General features: G+C 52.9%; 1 protein-coding gene across 1 annotated transcript in view; it reads right to left on the bottom strand.

Annotated features, from left to right (window-relative positions):
* Positions 1–19629, bottom strand: part of CDK18 (cyclin dependent kinase 18) — a 40107-nt gene extending 20478 nt beyond the window's left edge. Inside the window, exon 1 of the mRNA XM_074850182.1 lies at positions 18976–19629. The gene's annotated coding sequence lies outside the window, so the exon portion shown is untranslated. The remainder of the gene's footprint in view (positions 1–18975) is intronic.
* Positions 19630–24404: the final 4775 nt, after the last annotated feature.

The raw sequence follows: 24404 nt of genomic DNA, 5'->3' as shown, positions 1-24404 counted from the left end.
TAAAGCTGAGGGCTGGCCAGCGATGCTTGTGCTCCTGGAATCGGGGCTGGGGTACTTGGCCGGGGGTGGGAGGGGCGGCTGGAGGCTGCTTTGAGTTGCAAAGCGAGGCAGGGGGATGCTAGACACATCCACTTCAGGCTTCAGACATTTAAATGTTTTCTCAGCACTACAGAAACATGCTTTGACAACAAAGATGCTGGCACTAGTGAATGCTGCATTAACAAAGTCTCCATGCTGGTGCTTTCTTCACAGCCAAGAATAAAGTCTCCAAGCAGTGCTGTTCCTTCTGAAGGGAAGGCAAAGCTCGATACTTACTTTGGAGACCATTTTCCCAGCCCATGGCTCTGATCTGGCTCCCCACCTCACAAGCTAAGCAAGTTTTAACCGAGGCACTGCTGGCGTGTGGAAACGCCGCCAGTGTTGCAGGCACCCGAGGAACTGAACCGACCTGCAGTGTTTTGCTCCAGCTGTGCGTGCTGACACTGCTGAAGTGGCACTAGGAAAAGCTACAGAGGCTCCTGTGCTTGGCACTGTTTTACTCCCAAACAGGAAACAGGAGCTCAGGGGAAATCCGTGATGCTCCCAGCAGGTACACCAGAGGCTCAAACAAAAGACAATCTTTCCTCATTAATGTTCAGATAAGCCCCAGTGATTATTCTTTCAAAGGAGAGCATAAGCAGGTTTCCACGAATCTCTGGTGAAGGTTACACTGCTGAACAGCACTCCGGTAGCATCCCGAGCCACCCCTGCACATGTCCATAACACAGCAAGTGCAAGGACACGCTCGCAGCAGCAAGCGCTGCAATTACTTGACTTCAAACCCACCTGAAGATACCAGGCTGCCTTCACCAGAAACTGTCAGGGAAGAGAGAAAGAGCTGCATGAGACTGCCCCTTGCCAGTCCCCCAAGGCGCTCAAATCACACCTTGGAGAGGAAGGCTCTGTGTTTCAAGAGAGATTGAGCAGTGCTGTGCACCCCTAACAGTGGGTGAAAGAAGTGTACCCACATGGTGGATAACACACTTGCAGGATCAAGGAGAACAGATCCCAACTCTGAGCATGATCCCCTTTCCTTCCCTTTTGGAAAGGGCACCCCACCTGGGACTGGGAGGGACTGGGATGGAGGGCTGGGGGCTGCTGCAGAGCTGCTCAACCCACCACCCCACCTGCCATGCCCAAAGGACAGCGGTCACCCTGCTGCGCTGGGGACAAAGTGCCACCCTGGCAGGGAGTGGCACGGGATGGTCAGGACAGCAAGCCACACCGCAGGCCCCGAAGATCACGGGAAGGTGCTGAGCGTGAGCTGCTGAGCAATTCCTGCTCTGACAATGCCCCACCAAGCCAATCCATAACCTCCAGAAGGGCCCTGGACTCCAGGACCAGGAAAGATACAGGGAACATAAAAGATGCTCCACCTTCAGGTGAATGAGGAAGCGGAGGAAGGGAAGGGGTCTTTCTTTCCACCCCGCTCCCTGTCCACTCACCCTCCTCAAAACCGCACAAATGGTTTAGCAGGCAAACAGCTTCGCACCGACAAAAATCTGTGCTCCGCAAATCGCAGTCCAAATCCATCCCCTCCTTGCCACCAACTGGAGTGCCAGCAGCTCCAGGCTGCTAAATATAAACCTCCTCGGAGAGGAAGTGGGGTGGGGGTAAAAATAGCACCGACACTGCTAGCTACCTCTCCTGCTATGCACAAGCCTGCCCTGTGCTCGTTATCTTTATGGCTTTGTGCAATTGTGGCTGTTTTTTCCAGCTAGACCTGGACCTGCTTGGCATCTGGTGATGGAGTTCACATTAAAGTGTTTTGTCAGCTGGAATTTATGGGACTGTTCTTGTCCTCAGCCCTCCGCTCCTCCTGGAGAGGATTTTGTCCCGCCCCGAGTGGCCATTTGGATCCAGGTGCCCTCCAGCTGGGATTTGCTCCCCTCCTGTGAGCACAGCACCCCACAACTTGCAGCACAGCGCAGGGGGCAGGGCTGTGGTGGGTACCCCTCCCCGCACACCGCCCTGGGCAGCACCCCGGGGTGCAAGGGGCTTTGTCCACCCTCCGGCTGCATTTCTTCTGAGGGAAGGCAACTCCTTTTTACAGCTAAACAGAGCAGCCCAGCCCTCTCCCCCGGCATGGATTTCACAGGAAGAATTGCTAGCGACTGCCTGTTGTTTTCCACCCTTTCGTGCACTAAAGGAAGTGGAGGCATTTATTGACTTTCTGAGAGAAAGTGCCACTCGCTAAGCAAAGCAATGACATCACTTGTTTTACAGCCTGAAGGATCTTGAAGGGAATTACAGCAACCCCTGAACTGCAGTCATCTCTGGGATGGAAGAAGCCGGCTGATTACCATGCAGAAACATGACGTCGCACGGCAGAACACGATGGGAAGACGCAGTCAGAAATGGCATTAAGGAATTTTTGCATCAACAGGCAAAACCGAAATCACTCGGGTTGGAATTTGGCCAAGGAACAGGGATTAAAGCCAGAAGTGTGAATGATCTGCATTTACTGTAATATAGTCAGATAGTAAATACTTGGCTAAAACACTTCAAAGAGCCCAAAGCTGAATCCCGTCAGGAAAGCTCATCACATGATCGGGACAAGATGTTAACGATCCTTTAAACACTGTGTTCAAAGGCTGCGCTAGCAATAACCGCGCTATTTTTCAGCGAACAATTCCCATAGGCATTTGGGCTGTGACTATCCACATGAATCTCTCTTGCATTTGTACAGCGAAACCTGCTGGCTCTCTGCTGTGGAATTCAAGAGACAGGTATTTTAGGCACAGACAAGCCATCATCAGCGTACGAAACTGTCCCCTTTCTCCTTCAGCATGTTGTAGGGGCTCGGAAGCAAGGCTTTCAAGCAATAACCACTTTATTGCTTTTCACAAATGATAAGTGGCTCCATTTTTTTTCTTACCATTTTAACAGACTCCTGCCCCCATTTTCCAGCTGAAAGGGTGGAAGGCTTGGAGGGAATAGCATGCTTTTTTTAAGCTTTTTTTTTTTTTTTAAAATCCCCAGAGAGATTAACAGTTGTGTTTACAAGGCAAAATGAACAGTCCTATTCAGCAGTTACGGCTCATGCTTCTAGCTATTAGGTAGCATTGATTCACTCCTGCAAGTATCAGAGAAATGGTGAATTCTGCTCATAGAGCCTTATTTGCTCTGCAAACACAGCTATCATGCAACGCTGCATGTGGCTACGGGGCTAAACAAACAACGAATCGAGGCACCGGTTGAATACGTGCCCCTCCTCACATCGCAAGGCGTGGGGACAAAAGTCAGACCCAACAAAGCTCCCCAGAGTGGCCCATGTGCCAAGCAGCCCTCTCTGCTGGCCAGCAGCAGGTCTCTTCTGGCCAGCTGATGTGCTCCCTCCCCAGCTCCAGCGCAGAGGAGAGGCAGAGAAAAGTACCATGAGCTGCCAAGACTGCAGCGTGCAGGCGATGGGAAAGATTTCGGCCCCTCCACGGTGCACATTCCTGTGCAAACAGGAGCTCAGCACAAGCTGAATTCCTCCTCTGCTCCGAATTTCCTCGGCAGGGCCAGAGCTGGGTCCTCGGGCAGTGTACGGAGGGGGACGGGGAGAGATCTGGGGCTGTGCTGGGGAGTCAGAGGGAAATCACAGCGTGCTGGGGATGACTCTAACATACACCAGGGGCGATGCTGAATTTTCTGCAGCAGCTGGGAATCCTACTGCGGCAAGGTCAGAGGGGCAGGGAAGGATGTCAGCCCCCAACCACCAAATGAATGTCTCTGGGGCTGCTCAGCTGTTGGCATGAAACCCTCCCTGGGGTAACAAGCTCCCAGTCGCTCCCTCCCCATGACAGATGCTGCAAAGCACCGTCCGAGTGCCCGAGTCGATTAGTTCAGATGGACAGAGGCTGCTCTGGGCTGCAGCAAGGACTGGCACGGCCCTAAGAGCCAGGAGCACGTTCTGCTGAGCAGACCCTGCCCATCAGACAGAGCTGTTTGCACAATTACTCTCCCCAAAAGGTGAGGGATGAGGGGAAGAGAGCAAGGCCAGCTCTCCTCCCTCCACATCTGCCTCCCACTCAGGGGGTCTGACATTTCCCTCCTACACAGGGAGCAAAGCCCCTGCCAGGCAGTCTAGATCCTGCAGGGAAGGGAGCACAATCAATTTCTATTAATCTACTGGAGCCCCGTAGCAACAGCAAGACCATCATCCCAGGGAGCGACCGCGCTGGCCATGACTGAACAGGGAACTTTGGGTCCCCAGAGAGTCGGTCTATCCTCACGCTGCAATTTTCTTTCTTCTGTACTACTGGCTTCCATGATTACAACAAATGCAGCACACCAGGAATGTGATTATGGCAGCCAGGAGATCACTGTCCTCCCTGCACACGTCTGCAGTTCAGAGGAGGCCTGGGAGGAAAAATGATCCTGTAGCAAATGTGCAAGTCTGGCTTCCACTCCGGCTCTGACCCTCTTGGCATGCCTTGGTTTCCCCAGCTATAAATCAAGACTGGTGATGCATCCTCCCTCCCAGTTTGTTTGCATTTTCCTCATTTGTGAGACCCTTGGAGGCAGAAGCCTGGTTTGTGGGGTGTACAGCGCCCAGCACGGCAGGGTTCTATCCCTCATTTCAGCACTGCAATTATGGCCATGGCAAACTGTTGTTAAGAAATGACGATGCAGGCAAAGCACAAACCACGTGGAGCACATACAGATCTCTGAGACTCAGACACGAAGACAGCCTGGGAAGGGTGAACGCTATGGAAAACTTCCTGCAAGCCCAGCCTCTGGAGATGTTATAACCTGTACTTGATGCACAGGTGAGAGTGGGAAGGAAAGTCATTTTGCTAGATGTGCATTTCCACTCTCGGTTGTCCCAGTCCTGACAATGAGCCCAGTAACAAGAGCACACAAAGGAGGTTTGTTCTGCCTTTGTATATTTTGCCTTTCTCTGTGTCCACAGCCCTGTGCAGTGCAGTCAGCAGTTCTCACTTGGCTCTTCCCTTCCTGGCTCTTGGTGAGATCAGGGCAGCTCTGAGGAAAGCATTAAAATGATGGTCATTATTCCAGCAGCCTCAAAACACTAGGCACTTATTCCTCAGCCGATACTAACCTGAGAAAAGTGTCCAGTGTTCAGCTGGAACAACAATAGACTGCTAATAGCCAGTTTGTCCACCACAGACATCCCAGTCATGGGTGGGAGCTCAGTGCCCACATTGTCTGCTGTGCAGAATGTCACCTGAAGGTGATGGTGTCAGTGCTTCTATGGTACGTTCATCATCTTCAGGGGATGAGCGGTCGGGACTCGCAGCTGCTGTTGATCAGCAGATCCCCTGCTCCCACCCATCCATCACTGCTGCTCTGCACCAGAAGGGCAGGCAGCGGGAAATGAGTCTCAGCAAAAGCGCACGGCTTTTCCCCCTGGAGCCCAACACAACTGCGTTTGGCTCGGAGACAGCCACTCCCTTTGATACTCAATTTTCCTACGGCAGCTCTCTAAGTTATCGAGCCTGAATTTAGGGTCGCTCAGGAGTTCAGGGCACGTGTCCCACTGGCAGCGTTCAGCGTGACGGCAGCACTGTCTCGCTCATCCGGCGGTGCCAGACCACGACCCAGAGACCTGGGCTCTAATGTGACGCTTGGGAGCAAAGAGCTGTGCTGGGATTGTCGGGGCAGCAGCCCTTTACAGCTCAGCTGTGAGGGGCTGCTCCTTGGCTGTATGATATTTAGCCGTTCTCTCCCCTTTTCTGTGACTCACTTCCTCCCTTCACCCTTTTATTACACAGCAGGCACAAGCAGCATGTGATACCAAGCTCCTAGCACAGTGAGTAGCTACTGCAATATCAACACACGTAATTACCGAAGAGGAACATTACCAGCAAAAGCCAGCCTGGTCCTTGCCTTTTATGACACTCAAACAATTACTGACAATTAACTAACGCAATCCAAGCTGCATCCGAGGCAGATTGGCTCTTCCTGCTACACGGCAGGGACCTCGCGGGGAAGCCCGCCTGCTCTTCACGAACCCCCCCGGAGACCCGATGTCCTGTGCTGCCCTCTCCCAGCATCACCTCCTGGTTACCTGGCTGGCAAGTCACGCCCCAAAAGTGACAGAGGCTCAAGCACAACCAAGAACATGCTCACGGATCCCGCTGAATGAAAGACACTCCGGAAAGACAAACCAAGCACTGTCATCCCCGCAGCTGGCAGCCGGCGTTCCCAGGTGGCTGGGAAAGACAGCGAAGAGGGTGCCAGCTTCCAGCTGCCAAAAAAAGTCATTCCCAGCAACACAAAGCCGCTTATTTTCTCTCGCAGGAGTGTTTAACCTGTGGCTGAGGCTGTCAGCACCTGCCCTCCCTTTATTGGTAGATGGAAGGAGGATCCACCGTTACGGGAGAAGATCCCTGGTGCAGGAGAGACCAAGTCCCACAGAGCCTCTCCCCCAGCCATGTCCCCAGCACACCCCGTGAAGCTCTGCGAGGCTGTCATCCACACGCCCACACAGCATGGGGTATGTAGAGTCTGCTGCCTTCTTAATTGCTATTTTCTTTCCTCCTTTTCCTTTTTTTTTTTTTTTTTTTTTTTGTAATTAGAGCTTTCGTTCTTTCTCCAGCCCACACAATGCTCCCAGAGCTGCAAGCTCGCCTGTGATTGCCATGCAGACAAGAGCTCACGGAAAGACAGGATTCACTTTCCCTGCAGTGGTCAGGAGGAGCCAGGAGAGGTTGTCTCCCTTTCTCTTTAACAGAAAATGCTGGAATTTTCCTCCTGTGACCCATGATTTCATCTTCCACCCAAGGCCTCTCTTTCTGGCACATGAGAACAAGGCTGAAAGGAGGGTATTAGTGTGAAATGAGGACTGGGGGTAATTCATTTCTTCAGCTGCGATGTGGAAGGCAGACCCAGGAGTCAGCTTTGAGCTGCTGCCCAGGGGTGTGATCACAGCTCGGCGGGCATCACGCTGCCTCAGCTCCGCAGGGACAGCTGAGCAGAGGGATCGCACAGCCCTGCTGCCCGGGTCCCCTTTCTGAAAGCATTCCTAGGGAGGGTATTTAAAGAAACAGAAATTACATCCCGTACACCTGATAGTCGCGTGGAATTTGTGAAATGCAGCTACCTCTGGTGCAAAGAAAAGGAGGGGGACAGCAACCAGCACACAACGAAAAGGTGAAGAGAAGAAATAAAAGCCAGATCCTCATGAAAAGTCTTACCAGAGGGACCCTGGTATCAAAGGATCTTGACAGGACTGAATTTCCCAGAAAAACAGAAAACGGTTTTAATATAAACAGAAGCACAACATTTATAAGAAGCAGCACCACCACAAGCACTCAAAGCAATTAAGAGCTCGGCTCTTTGCCACGCATTTTCTATGAGACTAGAAATGCACGGAGTCCAGCTTGCCTTGCTCTACCCTGATAAACCGCACTTACGAAAGGGCTGAGGCCTCTCCCAGTTGTGCTCTACAATCCGTAGATACCTGGATTTCTATGCCACCCAGCCCTGGCAATGGGAGGATGAGCTGGAGAGACTGTGCAGACAGCTGCATATGGGATTAACGCTCCTTCCTTCCCCAGCAAGCTCCCAGCTCAGATCCAGCAGCTCCTTGGAGCTGACACTGCAAGTAAACCAGCCCCCCACCACCCTTGGACAGATCTTTCTGCAGCAACAGGAAAAGCCATGAATGAAAGGGGACGGTGTTCCTGACCTACTTCTCCCCACTCCAGCAGAGTTCACAGTACCAGCTACGGGCTGAGTTTCTCCTCAGGACTGTGCTCTGGAGCAGCGGTACCACTGTTCGGCATTAGGCACATAAAACTCTTTGCAGCAGGGTTTTAAATCTGTTTTATTTAAAGCTCTGGTATAGTCACATGGTGGTAAGGTAGTGAGCAAACACTGCAAGTCTACTTCCCTGCCAGGGATTGCACTGATCTGGTATTTAATCTTAAACCAGTCGTGCACCCCTCCTTGGAGGGCTTTGCGCACGTGTGTGTAAGTATTTCTCCCTCAGATGTGAGGGAATTGCAGCCACACAGGTAGGGAGCATGACGAGCCAACGCTTGAGGAATCAGAGGATTTCAAAGCACAGCACAAACTGTAATTACTTCTGGCATCCCCGGCTCCCCCATAATGGGAAGGGTAACGCTGCAATATCTTTTATCCAGACTCTTCCTTATCACGATTCCCGCAGCGGTGCGCAGAGCCCCAGCCAGGGCTGAGATGTGCAGGTGGGCAGCCCTGTGATCTCTCTGGCTTGGCTTTGCTTTCACCTCACCCTCACGATGGGAGAGGGGATTGATTGCTCAAGTCCTCGCTCCAGCTGGCGATCAGGGACTTCTGCTCTACTAAGCTGCTGTCAAGGCTGGAGGAAGGCAGAAGATTTAAAAAAACCTCCTGAGCCAAGAGGTGGCTGCCAGGGATCCCAGGGTGATAAGAGCACTGTTCTGAGGCAGCAAACTTGGCATTGGCAAGAGCTCCGTGTTGCTGCCGAGATGCCAGGCTTTGAGACAGCCTCACACCAGCACGAACAGCCCCCAGGGATGGTTCTCGCTTGCTGCAGGGATGGTTCTCCCTTGCCTGTGCACATGCACCACCGTGAAAGCCGACCGTGCTTTGCACGACTTGTGCCCTGCTGCTGCAAACTCTTAAAGCTGCTCCTGTACAGACAGATTTCACCTGCTCTCCCATCCCCTGTGCTCTCTCTCCATTTCAGTGTCTGAGTTTTTCTCCATAATCCGAAGGGACCCAAGTGCCCCTGCCATTCCTCCTCTGACTTCTCAGATCCCAGCGCCGATACCGCCGCCAATAACACTACACTCCTTATTTCTGCACATGAAGCACTTCCATTTTGCAAAGAGCCAGAGGTTAGGCAACACACTGAAAACCAGACATTGTCTGGGCCACATGCAGGGAAGGAATAATGCAGAAACAAACACCAAAAGAGATTTTCACAGTAGCAAATGTCTCAGGGAACCACTAGCGAAAGCAAATGAAGCGGATCCTCAAACAGTCCTTCAGTTTTGACTAGCACAACCAGCATTAAATGAGGGACTCCCCCAGATGTATGGCAGCTCCTGAGATCCGGGGGTTGCCAACCAGCTTGGATGTGTGCCCATATGGCAAAAACCTTCTCAGTAACTGTCTTGCCTCCTCCACCAGCTTCCTTAGAAAGAGCTGGGAGAGCAGAAAGACAGGAGGCTGGTCTGAGATGCAGAGACACTCCCTCCCCTTCGCTCCTCATCCTGACACCCTCGGGTGTACCTCCCTCCCCTGGGCAGCCCGGGACAGGGATCTGCTTGCAGATCAGACTGTCCTGCTATGTCCGTGCTGCACCTCCTCTGCTCAAGAAGCTCTTTATCAGGTATTTTGCACCAGCAGCACCATTTTCCATAAACACAGGGATGCTACAAGGAGGCTGTGGGATTGCTCAAGAGCCCAGCCCAGGCCCTGTGATGGTGCAAGCTCACCAGGATCCCAAACCCAGTGAGATGCTGCCTTCCAGGAAACCTCTTTTCCTGAGAGAGCAGCACATGCTTGCAGGGCATCCTCAGCCATCCTGCCTGGAGACACCCACCCCCCTAATATCCCCACCCCGTCACAGCTGAGCACCACCACGACTACAACATTTTCATGTTAAACCAAACACGGACACGTCTGGATACCAAATGCAGATATCCTAGATGAAACATGTATAAACAGATTAAGCATGCCTCAGTGCCTGCAAACCTCACTTCCCTATGGAGGGCAACATTTCATGCATATCTGGGAACTCGGCAAGCACACACTGTTTAGATAAACCTTGTTCCTTGTTAAACTGTAAATAACATCTGTTTCGCCAAGCCAAGCCCCAGCTCGCTGCTCGGTGTCCTGAAAGTTGCAATGTCAGTCATGGGAATGGCAGACAAAGCAAGTATATTTGGTGGGTTTTAAAATAAAGAATTTATCTCTTTTTAATTTTTTTAAAGTTCATTTCTCCCCTTCTGTCTGCACTCCCAACCCACCTCCCCCCTGCACGTTAACAACTATCGCAACCCTCACTGCATACTGGTTGAGTCCCCCCCGCAGCTCTGCTGTCCTTGACAAGCTCGATGGGTTTCTGCACAAGCCTTGGAAGCTGGGGGAGATAACAGAGCCCAGCGTGAGATAAACAGAGTGCAAGAGAGCGAGGGCGAGCAATCTCTCGCAGGGAAACACACGGTTGGACTCACCAGTCCTTGGACACTGTTAGGAGGAGATAGGTGCTGGGCTGCAACACGCGCTGACCACGGCCTGCAGCCCACTGCCCTTTGGTACGACATCAGAAACACGCCTGGAAATAATTTCAAATATAGCCCCCGCCCCCAAATCAAAACACAGGCGTATTTCCATGTGGTTTTCAGTAACAGGCCACGAGAGTCAAGGAGACAAAGCTCAGAAAGCGGGATGAAAAGGGACTACATCAAGCAGGGCTGTTCAAAGCCCACTTGGTTGTCTTCAATTCTACTCCTCTCCTGCCTCGCAAGCTGATAAGCTGTATGCTTCATAGGAAATGCTCGAGATAAGAAAGGATTATAATCCTGAGACCCAAAGAGACAAGAGATTTGGCCTACGTTCACACAGCAGAGCATCACGGCTGAGCTGAGGTGCCCCCCCTCTCACCACCACACCAAATTCTTATCTGGTTTAATACTGGTGGGGTTGCTTGTACACACTGCAACGAACTGCACTTGCAATGCTGCTATCATAGTGCGATTAGTTGCACAATTAATCGTTAATAAGAAGGGATTGAAAGGGATTAAGTACTTAAATAGAACACATGCTGCTAATGGTAATTTATAAAAACACGCCTTCTCCCTCAGATACTGTGTCATGTTTTCCTGGAATGAAAATGACTCAATCGAACCTTTTCTCTGCACCTCCTGCACAGAGGAAATACCTGTTTCCATCGCTGCGCAGCTGCAGCCGGGGTCTGAGAGGAATTCAGCAGCAGGACGGGCACCTCTGCGCCTCCCAGCCACGGCTCTCTAGGGACAGGGCAGCAACAAGAGTGATGGGAAAGCTCCTCACGGCTGCTGCTCTTTCCAGGGGCTTTGAGAGGTACTGCAAAAGCAGGAGGATGACGGTGGGAGGGAGGGATGCGAAGGTGGTACTGGGAGGTGTGTGCTGGAGTGTTGCGATGGTTCCTTTCATGGAGAGAGCAGTTTGGGGACGGAGAGGCACTCTTTGCATCTTTGTCTTTTGGACAAGACACAGAACAACCCCTGGGTATGACCAAAAAGAGCATTAAACCCACTAGTTCTCCTTCCCCCTCAGACTCCCAGGCAGGTAATGTTGCTTCTCTGTCCCACACACACCAATTTACATTGCAAATGGTGTTTGCAAATTCCTGCCTAAAACCCAGGTCCTAGGAAGGCTGCCCAGGTGCAGCCAGACCATCCGCAGCCTTTCTGGGACCCTTCCAAAGAGCTGAAATGGCTCTGGGGCGCCTGGTCCACTCAAGGAGCGCTGGGCTCAAACTACCACTCCTGCAGCTTCAGGTCCCCGTGTCCCCGTCTGCCTTCGGCTACAGGCACAGCAGCAGCTCTTGATGCAGACGATGATTTGTGATGGCTCCGACAGCCCATCCTCCCCCATCTCAGACCCATGTCAGAGATGTTTTCTGCCTTGAATCAAAAACCAAACCGGCGGAAAAACAAACCTCTTGGCTCCTCTGACCAGGGCAGTCTCAGGCATCCCTTAGAGGTTTCTTGCCTCGACCACACAAGCCTACAGTGAGACTTGGCCCTGCAGAGGTTTCCGCTGCGCTGGGCAGCATTTCAGACTCTAGCTCTTCCTTGAAAAAGAAAATACGCCAGCTGATGGACTGAGGTGCTGTTCTTCGCTCTGTCTGAGGCGCTGTGAGGGGTGACATGGGCTCTGCGCTGTCCCCCGGGTCCCACAGACCCCCAACAACAGTCAGCTCTGCTCAGCACACCCACCCCGAATGGGCCACGGGGACCGACTCCATCAGCTCCCGCGCAGGAGGTCCCTCAGCCCACGGCACGCCGGAGCGGCACGGCTGGCAGAGCGGCTCCCCGGGCTGTGCCGAACCTGCTCCTGGGATAAACAGAGGCTTTCAGTCTCCAGGGTTGCTAATTCACCTCCTCCGGCCAGTGCCACGCTCAGGAAATGCACAGTCTCAATGCCTGGATTGTGGAGGCAGATGGCGAGGGCTGCAAAGGCTCGCCCCTAGATGTGGTCTCCTCCAAGCAGGACGGGGAACATTGGCAGACCTGCAAGAGAGGTTCTCCTCGCAGCCACAGTCCGGGATGGAGCTGTGCCCTGTTCTGGACTAACACTGGCCTTCAGTCCCCTAAATGCAAACACGAAAAGCAAACAGAGCCCAGGAGTATCCAGCCACAGGCTGACTTGTTATGTCCCGTCCGAGAGCCCGATGGGCAGGGCTGTTAAGTCAGATACCACCACGATGGCTAAAATACAAAGGACAGATAAGAAAAGGCTGGGATTTGTGAGATATGGCTTGTTCCCGACTGCCTATACTTCCTGTATCCTGCGGCACACTGATTACTGTGCAGTAATTAGTTAATAATTACAAGCTGACCAACCCTCAGGAATATCTGTAGCAGAAGGAGCAATACATGCTTTAGGCTGAACGCAGATTTTCCTTACTGCTTCTCCCTTGCCCTTAAATCACTGCTCCAATTTGAGGCAGGGAGAACAGATGCCAGAGAGGTTATTATGCCTACAGTAACACAGGAACAGTTCCTGGCCCTTCTGTGATCACTGTTTGTTCAAGGATAGCCAAGCATTTCACTAATACCAACTGTACCTCAGCCTAGCTGTGAATTTGGCTACTATCCCCCCTCCGAGACGGGAAAAACAGAAGCACAGAGACAGGATGGGACTCACCCAAGGTCAAATAGCAAGTCAATGGCACAGCCAGGAAAAGAATCGAGGAGATCTGGCCCTGGATCCTACCTCCAAACCACTCCTGCAGCACCGTTTCCTTCAGTCTGGTGTTTATAGATCACTGCTGCCCGGATCTACTGGATCGGGACTGGATCCTGAATTTCTGAAGCACGCTCTCTGCCAGGTCACTGGCGATGCTGGTGCTGCAGAAATGAGTGGTAGTTTCTAGTTCCCTGTGTTATCAGGGTGACAGTAGAGATGACACAAGCACATATTACAGAAGAGATCCTACTACAAAACCAGAGAGGATTTGTGACACTCGCAACCTTGGCTGGTGACAAAACCGCCGTGTCTTGTGCTGCTGCGTGTCCACTGACTTCAGCGGAGCAGTGCTGATTTATACCATTTGAGCATCTGGTGAAGTAAGGCAGAAAGTGGAATTTAACCTACTAACGTGGGCAGATGCAATAGGAGGACGCATTTTCTGGGTGAAAAGAGATCACTTCAACTGCTATTATACTCTTCAAACCGTATTTTTAAAGTCCAAAATAAAAGAAACCACAACAAAGTGCTATTGAATACCCCTGTAGGTCCCTGGCTGCATCTTTGGGTATCTACAGCTCAGCAGCATTTGCTCCAGCACAGGCTCGGTGCATAAGCTGCCACTCTAAGAGGCTTTCCACCAAATAATTCAAGTCATGCTAGAAGGCATAAAACCAAGCTCCAGGTGATATTCCATGCTGGAACACAGAAAAAAACCCACCACCGACGAATTGATATGCATGTGCATGTTCACAAGCGCAGAGTTAACGCTCTTGTTCACAAACCTTGTCAGGTTTAGCCACTAAAAAAAGATGCAGCTTCAAGAGTGGGCAGTGCTGGGGAGAAGCGGGTGCAAGGGAAAAGCAACAGGAGGGGGGCTGCAGCTAAATCTAACTGGGATCATGAATCATAACCCCTGAGTGACCAGCATATTAACACTTACAAATAATCAAATAGACTGAGTAAAAATAAACTATTTAAATCAAAGCAGAGAAGTAACAGAAATAAATGGAACGTTTGGAATGTTTCTGCTTCCCAAAAAAGGGACATTTTTATTTCTTCAGAGGTTTCAGTGTTTATGGTCAGCTTCAACAGCCTCTCCTTTTTAATTCAGCAATTCAATTAAAAGTCACCAAAACAACAGCAGCACCCCATGAAACTGGTCAAATCCAGCCCCCCGCCCCACTCTGAGGTCCCCAGCTGGGGAAATTTGGGTTGTTTTAAAGGAAACAGCTGAGTTTTTCAGAGGTTGGGGAAGAAAGAGAAGGAGGGGGAGAGGGTTCATGGAGAAGTCTTCAGTAATAAAAACATTACTGCATGGCAGGTCATGAGCAAAAACTGAAAGGGTGCCCAAAAGACAAATAGAATTCGTGTCACCCCAAACCACAGTGAGAGACGGGCTGTTAGCTACACAGAACAGCACATGTTGAGAGAGTATTAGACCTCAGGTTTGAGAGCCAGTGCCATCAGTGATGGGACCTTGCCAACACCAGGAATATGCTCCTTGCCTCAGTTTCCCACCCGATAAATTCAGATGATAGTACTAGCTCAAGGGTGGTGTGAGGGTGAATTGTTTGGGTGTAATTAACAAAATTAAAAAGTAACAAAATAATTGGATTGAACGCACCATTATTTGGCAATGAAGTGTCTTCACTAGCTGCGCCCTTCCTTCCCCATGCACTAAGGGTAGTAAACCCAAGAGCACTCCGACCTGTCTGCTGCCTCCTCTGTGCAGCCCAAGCAGTAGCAGCTCTGATGACACCCTGTGTCCCTGCAGCGCTGGCAGAGGTGACTGGTACCAGGCACTGTATCAGAAATTCGCTACTCAAATAATTTATTATTTTTGTTATGGTACTGCCTGCTGGCCCCAGAGATTGAAGACTCGCTATGTAATGAGAAATTGTTCCTGCTTCAAAATGCCCCCGATTTAAATCCACAAAGGAAGGTAAAAGGGAAGCAGAATACAGTGCCAGGCTCACAGCGGGTCAGCATCAGACCCAGGCTGTCTGAGATGCTCTGAAATGTCTCCACCTGAGCTGCTCTGCGAGACCTGGCTCCCAAAAAGCAGTGAGCATCCATCTTTGAAAGCAGCAGGTCAAACACCCCTCCGTTCCACAGTGTGAACACTTTCAGAGTCATTTATCCTCCCGGCACCCTGGTGCAGCAGGGACGGTACCTGGTATAAGACAGGAGCACAGAAAAGCCACAAACAAAAACAAGAGCTGGTGCTGGCATCTGAATCCAACTCTCTGAAGCAAGTGCCCCAAAGCCTGGAGTATCCTTCCACTTCGTGAGCTGTATTCCTGCAGGCCCTACCTACACTTGAAATTGTGGTGCATTATGCATTCAGCACACGAGTGAGAATTTTATCAAGAGGCCAGCTGCTGCTCAGGTGTGAAAAGAAACAGTCAGATTTTCAGCAGAGATCAGCCCAGTGGGCAGGCATGCTGTGCTGAAGATACATGGACATTTCCCAGTGGGAATGTGGCGTGCCTAGCCTGCCTGCAAAAATCTGCCCTTAATTGTGGTGGCTTGGATCTCATCTCTAAAACAGCGAGGAAACCCAGCAGGCAAGAGAATACAGATCTCAAGTTGTGATTGGAGATACAGCAAGAGTAAGCCGCACGAAAGGAGGGAGGCAAAGAAAGAACAAGAGAGATGAGAGATTGCGGCGTTGTCAGAAGCACAGATGAAGCCCGGCCATCTCTGGAGGCTTGCTAGCTCTGCTCTGTGGCTTGAGAATCATTTCACACCAGCTTCTTTTCCAGCCAGGCTGCCTAGACAAAGATACGAGCTGAGACTGTGAGCTACTGAGCAAACAAGCAGCAGATGAGCAACACTGGCTGCAGGCAAAATGCTACCTGAAAAGAAACCTTGATTAGAAATGTAAAGAGAGAGCAAAAGATGCTCCATCTGATTACAGATCACTCTGCAAAGTTAATTGTTCACCAGATTGTAATCTGGGCTTTCGCATCTAGCATCTACGTTAATCAACAGGTTGCTTTCTACTATCAGTTTTCCCTTTACAAACAGCAGAAGCAAGTTAATTTAGAGAAAAGCAAATCCGGCAGGTCAAACCTCTGCGTGGTCAGAGTTTGCTGAAAGCAGCTGAAGGGCCTTTTTAAAATAGAGACTGTTTACTGTTTTTCTACCTGTAAAGATGTAAACCAAGACCACGCCATCAAGCAGAGCTGACCTTTCAGGGTTTCAGTACACTAATTACACAGAGCAGAACTCACCCCAGGCTGCGTTGGGATCTTTTCTGAACTCTGTAGCTGGCCCCGGAGTCAAGACCCCCTGTCCTCTTGCCTGGAGAAGCTGCTTTAAGTTTGCCTCAATTTCCCTGAGCATGGAAGGAGAATTTGGGAGGCTCTAACTGAATACAAACCCTCCTGGAAACTCTTACTATTATTTGGACATGACTCTAAACACGTGTCCCAGATTTTCTGGAGATTCTCAGACCTCCTGGCCCAAACCTCAGGTCTGTATGGAAGCCAGAGGAATGTCTCAGGGTTACAAGGATTGACCAAACATTCATTTCTCTCCAGAAGGCCAGACCAAGGGGATGGTCTCAGTGGAAACTGCAACGTGGATATTTTAACGTGTACACAACAGAGGGAAAGTACATACGCAGGTTTCTGTCTCCCCAAGTGGCAGGGTGCAGCACAAAGGACAGCGGGAACGGAGGGATCCTCATGGACTTGGGAGGTCAAAACTCAATTCCCTCTGCTACCACAGGCTCCCTGGAGCCCCCTGAGCAAGGCATTTTCTTTCCGCTTTCCCATATGCAAAATGAAGCTGCCTTCATCTATCTTGTCTAGTTACAGTGCCAGCAACAGAAGGCAAAAGCTGCTCCTCCCGCACCCGTGCTCTTGGCACAGCAGGGCCATACCCCAGCCTGTGCCTAACTGTGAAAAACAAGACAGCAACAATGGCAATAAATGCATACGAAAGGCAGCAGCTAAAGATTTAAAGCTGCTAGTTTGGAAGCCAGGAAAAAGCAGCCGGGCACGTCAGCTGCATTTCGGTCACCTGTAACGTATGAATACGTGACACCATCACTTCAGTCTTTGTCACTGGTTTGCCAGCGCAGCCTGAAGGGTCCATTCAGGGCACCACAAAGAGCGTTTGTTTAGGGAAAGGGGCCTGCGCAGCATCGAGACAAGTATTTGAGTGCGTCCCCGCCTATCTCTGCCCGCATCCCAAAGCTCTACAGATCTCTGGGAGCAAACCTCTGAGAACAAAGCAAGGTCAAGTGTTAACAGATGGGGGAACTCAGCCACGGGGATATGGTGATGTGTCCAAGGTCAGATAGGATCCGTGGCAAGGCCAGGGACAGATCTCCAGAATCCTGTTCTTTAGTTATAAAATTCCCTCTCTTTTCCAAGCAGGGTAAGAGAGGAGGAACTCCCAGCCATTGCTGGGGAGGTTGTTCCACTACTCATGTATTAATTGCCCTCATTTGGACGTAGTACCAATACTTTCTTGCATTAATGAGCAAGTCTGGGCTCTTGGAAACAAATCTGTGAAATCTGCAAAACCTCCCATCAAAAATGGTCCTGCCTGGAGAATGGGCACCAAAACTTGCACAGCAGTCTTCTGGCATGACAAAGAGAGTCTAAAAATCAACAAAGTGTGAGCTGGAAGCCTCACACACACGCACACAGATGAAGTTTCGTGGATGGGGTGCCAGCTGGTGCCCTCCTCCTATTCCTGCCTCTGTTCCTTCTTTGCATCAGGCTCTTGGACATGTCACGTCCCATCGATGTATCTTCTCCAGGGAGGAAAGGATGCTCTAGATGACAAACACACTTTGAGATCTCAGCATGCCACCACTGCTGGGTTCCCGCTGACACTAACTGACCAGTTACCTAATGGCCTGGTGTTTGCACCGAGGGAACCTTCTCAGGATCACGGGAACTGGTTTTCATGACCTCTCCACAGATGGGGTGACCCAGCTGCCCCGTCAGTGCCTTGTGAGGCTGGAAAACAAGACTCTGCTTGCATTTCCCACGTTTCAGCTCTGTGTTAGCACACGTTGCAGATCTACATGTTGCCCCATTACACCACCGAGGAGGAAATTAATCCTATTTCCACGCAGGAAGAGGGTCCTGTCCAAAAGCTCTTGCCCTTTCACAAATCTCATCCGGAGGCACTAACTTTCAGCGTGCCGCTCGTTCAGAGCGATTCCCCTTCAGGCGCCTTCTCCAACCCCCAGCACGCATCGCATCGTTCATTTGGTTGATGCAGAGCACAAAAAAACCAACGCCAGCAGCCCCAGGCCTGACCCTGATGCTTTCTTCTTTTCAGAGCTAATGCCACCATTGTGCCCACCAGCCAGCATGCTCATTCCGGTTTGTTTTCACGGAAAGAAGAGCCAGTTTATTAAAGCCTGACTTTACAGGAGCTAGTGTTGGCGTGGCAGGGAGACCCGCTCTCAACGGGCGGTCTCGTCTGGGGAGCTCTTTGCCAGCGAGGAGGGGGCCAGGCGTCCTGGGGGCAAGTTTTCCACACCCCTGGGAACTTGTCAGAGCAACAGGCATGTTGGGGAGATGTAGCTGATACCGACAGCCACAAAAAAATGCAGTGCAAGGAGAATGCCATGCTGCCGGCCAGCCAGCAGCAGGGCTCCAGCCTGAGCTGGGGAACCCACCAGCCAGACCCTGGGTATCTGCAACCCCCCTGGGAGCTTTCAGGCTGGAGACAGAAGGGCCCCCCCCAGGTTCTTCATAGAGGGACCCCAAGCCAGGGGCATCTAAGGGCACGTGTTGAAGTTGATAGTGAGTGAAGGGTTGACCAGGGCTCCCTAAACCACGTTTAGGACCAAAAGACACCAAATAGCGAACAGACAGGTATAAATTCTGGCTGCGCTTGGTACAGCGCTGAACCCTCCCTCACCGATTCCCCAACTTCAGCTCTCCCCTGCCCGAGCACTTGCTGCCCAAACAGTCCCCAAAAGGCAGCGGCAGTCCCCGACCAGGCGCTGCCGGGCCGGCGGGGCTGCGGGAGGGGAGGGGAGGGCAGGGCAGGGGGTCCCCCAGCCCCCGCCGCCGCCCTCACCCCGGCACTCACCGGCCGCCGAGCAGGTCTCGCCGCCCGCCTTCCTCCTTCCTGCCGCCGCCGCGCCGGGTCCCGGGGAAGGGCAGGGGCGGCGCTCCGGGGCCGCACCGGGGACGGGGCGGGAGCGGGGCCGGGGCTGGAGCAGAAGCGGGGCCGGAGAGGGGCTGGGGCGGTACCAGCGCCGGAGCGGGGCCGCGGCCGGAAGGGGTCAGAGCGGGGCCGGTGCCGGAGCGGGTGCGGTGCCGGTGCGGGACGCGGCGCGGTGCCGGTTCCGGTGCCGGAGCAGACGCGGGGCCGGGGCCGGACGGGGTTGGAGCGGTGCCGGGGCCGGTGCGGGACCCGGCGCGGTGCCGGAGCAGAAGCGGTGCCGGTGCCGGAGCCGGTGCGGGTGCGGTGCCGGTGCCGGAGCAGAAGCGGTGCCGGAACCGGTGCGGGACCCGGCGCGGTGCCGGAGCAGAAGCGGTGCCGGAGCCGGAGCCGGTGCGGTGCCGGTGCGGGACCCGGCGCGGCGCTGGCTCCTCCCCGCCGCAGCCCCGGGGCTGAGGAGCCCGCTCGGCCCTCGCAGCCGGGCCGGGGCCGTACCGGGAGCGCTGCGGGCAGCCCCCGGCCCCGCTCAGGCTGCGCGGCGGAGAGCCCGGCTGCTCTGCGGGCTGGGGGAGCCGCGCACCCCCCGATCCCAGCCCCAGCACACGAGTCAGGGGAGTTCCCTCCCGCAGCTCTTCCTCCTCCTCCTCCTACTCCTCCTCCTCCTCCTCCTCCTCCTTTTCCTTGAGGCTCTCGGCAGATGCGGGGGCCGCCCGTGAAACCGGGGCCACACTCGGGACCCGGCAGGGACCCGCGTCCCGTGGGCAGCCTTGGAAATACCAGCCCCTGTCACTCCAGCGAGGTTACGGATTTAGCAGCCGCTTTACCACCGTCCATTCCAGCTATTTATTGTCTTATATTTAGCCAAACATTCTCAGTTTGCCAAAAATAGACCAGCCATGGAAATAAATCAGGCAGACTGGAGGTGCCAACATTGTCTGTCTGAAACTAATTAATTTCTTATATTCCCAGCTATATTAATCCTCGCCTTCCCTCTACAGACCATCCTGTCAGTAGTTTTTGTAATTAGTGGGTATTATGCCTAAATCTGGGGGATGTGCAGGAGGTTCAGTGTGGCGGGGGAAGGCAGAGGGATGCCAGCAGCAGAACTGGGCAGGGAAGGCACAAAATCTGGCTAACCCAGAGTGTGGAGAGCGGGAACCTGGAGGATGCAGCAGAGCTGGTGAGGAGGAGAAAAGGCAGCACAAGCTCTCGGGGGAAATCCTAGTGCAGGGAAGCATATAGGATCTTCTCCTTTCCAGACATCTGAGATTCCACAAGACCGTCCAGAAGACACAAATTCAGGCTTTCTTAGTTCTGCTGCTGACAGAAGTCCTTTTTCCCCCTTTTTGAATGTGGGAGTCTCAGGGGACTTACTGACTCTCATTTCTTATCTTAGAACCTGTTCAAGCTTGCTGGGAGGCACTTCGAGGAACAGGGAAGTGGTTCACAGATGGAATTGCAGAAGTGTAAAAGCTGAGCCCCCGTGGAGAAAAGGAGTGTTTCGCCAGGATCCATTTTGTTTGTTCACTTTAGCCATCCCATGGCAACACCTAGCCAAGACCTGGAGCCCTTGGTAATGCTTCTCTGCTCTGAGTGGGGTAAAACATTCGACACCAGCTCTTCAGTCACCTCATCTAGTGAGCACGTGAGCTAAGACTCGTCTGAGCACACGGGGTTGAACGAACGGGCTCTGAACTGGAACTGCCCCTCCAGAAGCAGACGTGGAGTTCAAGTTTGAGGCACGTTGCCCCAGCTGGGGCGTGATGGCTTTGCAGCAGGGGTAAGACCCAGTTCTCCACGACACAGGGCGAGGAGCTTGTTTCTCACTGCCCTCAGCAGCTTGTTTCTCACCTGCATCATGGGGATTTGCATCCTTCGCTCTGCAGGGCTCAGGGAGGAGCAGCAGAGGATAAGACCCAGAGGCATGATGTGCAGGCTGGCCCTTGGCTCATGTGAACGAGTGCCCTCCCCTAACCCCTGGTCAATGAGTACCTGGTCATGTGGGCTGCAAAGTCAGCGGCAGATCCATGTGACATTAGCCATCATGCTCCCTTTATGCCACTGGTGGCAGAAACTGGCACATTTTCCGCAGCCCGGCGGTCCTGCCAGGCTCTGGCATGCCTCTGACTTCCATACTCACCCGTCTCCTCTGTTTAAAGGGGAGATGTCTCCCGGAGGAGAGATGTCTCAGCCACTTATGTGCCATTCCCAGCACAGTGCAGCCCTCGGCATAACAACCGCTGCCACACTGCCATGCCACAGCTGTGAGACCACCTAGCTGTAAATCCATCTTAAAACAGAATGCAAAGGAGATCCCCAGCAAAAACTGTGGCTAATGAAGGAGAGGAAGCCCCCAAATTGGAGATGTACAGAGAAACCGGCTCTAAGAGAAAGTGATGTGCAAGGAGCAAGAACATTATAAGCAATTAGTGGACAGAGACACGAGCTCAGTGGCTGTGTCACACAAGCTGCTCATTGGTGTGTAATATTCCTCATAAACATAAATTACAATAATCAACATGCCAAGGAAGGGATTGCTGTAAGCCTGACAGGGCTGGTTGTGGGAGGAGGATGTGGAGAGGCAAAGCAGGCAGCTGCTGCAGGCAGGGGTTCCTGGACACGTGTGTTGGAAGACTGGGTGGGAGCGGAGCTGCATTACGGCATGATGGATGCTCACCAGCACGTGGGACAAGAGCACAGCCCATCTCCTTGGCAGCCCGACCTGGTACTAACGAGACTCTACACTGTGTAATGAGGCTGGGTCCGTTCCACCAATAACAGCCCAAAGCAAACTGTCCCTTAATGTGTGCTCTGTGAAGGGCAACACGGGCTGAGGTCGCTGGTGTTGAACTTGGCACCCGCCAGCCGATGCCTCTGCAACAGCGAGCAGTGGATTTGCAAGGCAGTGCCTGCAGGGCGTTCTTCAAACATGCCAACAGAATGGCTGAGCAAAAGGCAGGCCTGCTTGTCTTTTGTGATTTTTTTTTCCGAAATTACTTTGGGTTCTGGGGTTGTTTTTTCCCTTTTGTTTTGTTCTGGTGAAATCACATAGCCTCGTGGAGCTCCAGGGGAAATCAGGTGTCAAAATGGGCTCATTATAGTTGAGAGTATTTTTTTAAAAAATAGCTCTGGCTGGGAAACTACAAGACTTTGTGGAAGTCCATGGTTGTGATCACTTCAGCTCATGCTGGGGGAGACTTTGCTCAGCAAATCCTTGTCCTTCTCCTCCAGTCACACAATTCCTAGCGTGTCCCTTGCCTGGTGCAGCCAGCGGAGTGCTGGGCTGCGGCCCACAGCTGCTCTCCCTTTTCATATAAATCACCTCTTTTGAAGATACACAGGCTGTGCTTCCTCACCCAGGGCCTGTTTGCTGTCACCTTCCTGCAAACAGCACCTCAACCCAGCTCCACATTTGGCCAGAGGGAGGGAAGAAGGGAAAGGTGTGATGGAGAGAAGGCTGCAGCAAGCAGAGGGTCGAGGCCTGACGGAGACTTGGGGGCTCACGTCTGCCTCCATCCAGGGCACACGGCCGGCTGGGTGCTGCAGCCGAGCAGGGCTGGGGTGCACATAACCTGGGGTGATGGCTCTGAGCACAGTCCTAGGACTTCCTCCAGGTAGAAGCAATCCTGGTTCTGCTGTACACCAGGAGATCACGCACCCTCCTTGCCCCTCCTGAAGAGCCACCCCAAAACCACAGCGGCCAGAGCTGCTGAGCCGGGCTCTTTTGCTAAGCCAGGCGAGAAGGGTACCTCTCCTTCACAGCAGCATGCAGGCTGGAGTCATTTTCAGGAGCAGCAGGGAAGGCAGCAGCATCCTGAGCAGCATTTTAATCACAGACCCAAGGGGTTTGCTAGGGCTGCTCCTCTCCAGAACCTTCCTTGTCAGCAAACACCACTGCAGAGATGGGAGAGAGGGGCCGTGGGGTGCCGAGGGGTCAGCGCAGCCTCGGGGTGGTGGGGAGAGCAGTCCCAGCCCCACGGCCGACGCAAGGGCAAGCACAGGGTGCGAGAGAGGTCACTGTGCACCCCTTGTCCCTGTGCAAAGCTGTTGGAGGACGGGGCTCTGGGAGCACTGCATGGACTGACACAGGGCTAGAGCGGGTCTTGTAAAACTGTGCCCTGCCCCAGGCTTGCTCCCTGCGTGGCTCCTGGCCAGACACATTAAATCCTCCCGTTTCTCCCTCACATGGTGAGGCCCCGATGGGGATGCTCCATCCAGTCCGGGCACCAGCTTGGGGAGAGAAGAGGGAGAGTGCCCATGGTGGCTGTGGGGGCAGCCAGAGGGCTGGCAGACCCGCCTCGGGAGGGGGCTAAGGCACTTCAGGCTGTTTAGCCTCGAGGGCGAAAAGCTGAGCAGAGGTGATAGCAGCCTCCGAATGCATAAAAGTGGAAGGAGCAGCCTGTCCTCTGTTACAGCCGTGCTAAGCGTCCTTTGCAGACAGGTATAAGGACACATGAATTTTGCCGTAAGCTGCCAGCCCCCCTTTAGCACCCATCCCCGGCCTGGGGCAGCCCTGTCCGCCTGTCCCACTCCATGTGCCCTGTGCAGCGCCCTGCGGAGAGGCAGGAGCTCACCTACACCGTCCCCAGGCTGGAGGGGCTGGACTCAAAGCCCAAGTGGGAGTCCTTTGGATGTGCTTAGCAGGGAGCCGAATGGAACAAAGATGTCAAAACACACTAAGCAATGACATGCCAGGCCCAGTAAGAGCTAGTTAAGAAAGATGCGGCCTCCGAACAGTGCTCTACCCAGTAGGCATCACTGTCTCCCTAGAGAGGTCCAGAGCTCCAATCTGCAACCCAGCACTCTCACATAAGAGTCCTGGCAATCCCAGTACATATAGGACGTATATTAAACCTGACAGCTTGGACTGGAGCATTAGAGAAACGGCAGCAACATGAATGAGCTTGACTTCTCAGGGAAACGCAGCTCCAGGGGGGTTTCACCTGTTTTCTTCCTGCAGCTCCCTTGGCCTCGTTCCTCTGCCGCACAGAGCAGTGTCTGAGTTGCAGATCCCTCCCCATCCCCAGCAGCTCACAGGCACGTTTTCTCCGCTGCTAAACTCACATGGACATGCATGTGTGCTGCTCCAAGGCAAGCGGCTGTGTGTGGGTCTGCGGGGAATATTTTACAGTCACTGCATCCAGGCAGCAGTTCCCTTCCCCACTGCCCTGACATTCAATAGTAACACAGGCACCGACTCATGGAAAGAAAATGTGTTCAATGCCTCCCCTGCCCGTGGACAGTTCTCCCTTGTACACACGCAGGCATGTGGAAATCATTGCCCGGAGACCAGAGCTGCATTTCAGCAACAATCAGAATGCTTCAGTTTAAAGGCTGGCTGCTAAGTTGAGGAA

Source organism: Strix aluco, chromosome 25 (genome assembly GCF_031877795.1).
Source record: "Strix aluco isolate bStrAlu1 chromosome 25, bStrAlu1.hap1, whole genome shotgun sequence".
NCBI lineage: Eukaryota > Metazoa > Chordata > Aves > Strigiformes > Strigidae > Strix > Strix aluco.
Note: the sequence above shows the minus strand (reverse complement) of the source record. Positions and strands in the feature narration are given on the sequence as shown.